The sequence below is a fragment of the Macadamia integrifolia genome, unplaced genomic scaffold, assembly GCF_013358625.1.
Source record: "Macadamia integrifolia cultivar HAES 741 unplaced genomic scaffold, SCU_Mint_v3 scaffold2045, whole genome shotgun sequence".
Taxonomy (NCBI): domain Eukaryota; kingdom Viridiplantae; phylum Streptophyta; class Magnoliopsida; order Proteales; family Proteaceae; genus Macadamia; species Macadamia integrifolia.
Genome location: NW_024868476.1, coordinates 36,629 through 39,037, shown reverse-complemented (window position 1 = coordinate 39,037; position 2,409 = coordinate 36,629).

Below are 2,409 nucleotides of genomic sequence, written 5' to 3'. Positions count from 1 at the left end.
CTGCTTGTAGAGTAAACATCACTCCCTTCCCTTGAATTATGACAAAATATCAACTTGATCTTCCACATTTTGGAAAATATTACTCACCTCCCCTACAAGAAAAAGATTCTATCTAACGACTCTAGCCGTTAGAAATTGCTGTTAAGTCAGGTTATATATTTTTTTAATCTTCATAATAGCCCCTAATTGTGAAAGACCCACTCAAATCCATCCCTTCTCCTCTTTCTCTGTCGTTGACACATCTCCAACGTTGTCGCCGAACCGAAGAAGGAGAAGTAGCTTGAAGGAGAAGGAGCGATCATCTTCATCGTAGCTTCCACATGCGAAATGGCAACCTCAGGAGATGGCATCGTCTTCCTCACTTGAGCTTCATTTCACATTCTTGCTTGAGATTTGGAACCCTAGATTTCAAATATAGGAATTGAAGGTTGCAAGCGGCTAGTGCCGAGCCGGAGCTGAGCGCCACGAAACGTTTTATGAATTTCTTCTTCGTCACCAGGGTCGAGCTGGAGTGGATTCTTCGCAAGACTTGATTGATTCTCATGGCTCACATGTCAAAGTGCTTCAAAAGGTGTCATCTCACATAGCATAGCTACGTGGTTTCACAAATTCAAAGATGTGAGTATTCAAGCGTCAAGAGTTTTGTAGACTAGGCAAGGAGACCAAGAGCGATTTCTAAAAATAAGTGAGAATTAAACCTTTGACTTTAAGGAGTGTGCTTGATCTAACGGTAAGGTATGAATGTTGTGATCTAGTGGTCAAACAGTCAAAATAGCCTTTCAACATTTTCAAGGAAGACTGCACGGTAAACGCCCATTTAAGTAAACGGGCCTAAATTTGAGGTGCATGGTATGGTTGATAATCGAGTCAGTCGGTGTCGAGCTTTAATCGGGTTTCCTTAAATGTGCCTTAACTGGGCTACGACTTTATTTAAGTCTAAACAGGCTTTAAAAATTCCTATCATAAAATTCTTTTCTTAAGTGGTTAGAATGCCTAAAAATATGTGACGCAAATCTTTAATATATAAGAGAAATGATATGAGATTATGGTTATTCTTACCAAAAAAAAAAGAGAAGAGATTATGACTCTTACAACTTACAAAACAAAGCTTAATTAAATCAAATCATATACAAAGTAAATGATAAAAAAGCTTAATTAGATTCTTACTAGTAGTGGCACAAGGGGTGTCAATCGATTGGGCCGGGCTGGTCTCGATCGGGCCTAATTGGGCTTGACCACTTAAAAGCCTTGCACCATGAACGGTCATTTAAGTAAACAGGCATAACTTTGGGGGGACATGGTACTGTTTATAATTGGGCCGTTCTGTGTCGGACTTTAATCGGACTTCCTTAAATGGGCCTTAACTGGGCTTTAACTGGGCTACGGATCTATTTAAGCCTAAACGAGCTCTAAACGGGATTTAAACATGTCTACCATAAAATTCTATTCTTAAGTGGGTTGAGATTATGGTTGTTCTTTTTCAAAAGAAAAGAAGAGATTATGACCATCACAACTTACAAAATAAAGCTTAATTAAATCAAATCCTACTACAAAGCAAAAGGTAAGAAAGCTTAATTAGTTTCTTACTAGTAGTGGCACAATAGCAATTTTATGTAGTATTAAAGGGGGTCGGGAAGGATTGAGCTATAATGAGTTGGTTCAAGTAGAGCATATAAATGTGTCTGTTCAGTCGGGCACCCGACGGGCTAGCTACCTACACCGTGAATGTCGAGCCTGACATGTTTATTAATCGGACCGGTCTAGGTCAGGCCATAAACGTATCGAGCTCAGTCAGACTTGCCGGTGAAGGCTTCGAATTGACACCCCTAACTAGCAAAATAAGAATTTTATGTAGTATTAAAGGAGGTCAGGCTAGGTTGGGATACAACGAGTCGGTTCAAGTTGGGCATCTGAAGGTGTGTTAGGGTGGGCACCCAACAAGTTTGCTACATGCACCATGAACACCCATTTAATAAACGTATCAGGCTCAAGTCCGACACATTTATTTATCAGACCGGTTCAAGTCAAACTGTAAATGTGTCAAGCTCGGTCAAGCGTACTAATGTGGGCTCAGAATTGACACCCCGACGACCAATTAAACCTTGGAGATGGAGGGATCCCTTGAATTTCTGCAAGGTGCAAGTAAAAGAATTATACCCCGCTTTTGACTCCGGTTAACCATGAGAATACATGGGCCCTGCCTTTCTTAGCTCGCCTGCTCACAGCCCACCAGCCTAAAAGAGAACCGAGTCTTGGGCATGAGAACTAGCCCAATTATTAAACGGCCTGGGCTGCAATATGTTTTGAACTTGACTTGCCAATGTGCACTATTAGAATGCACTAATCCACTTAGCCTGCCCAGGCCCCAGATTTGCCTAGCCCACGACCTTTAATTGCTTGCATTGTATT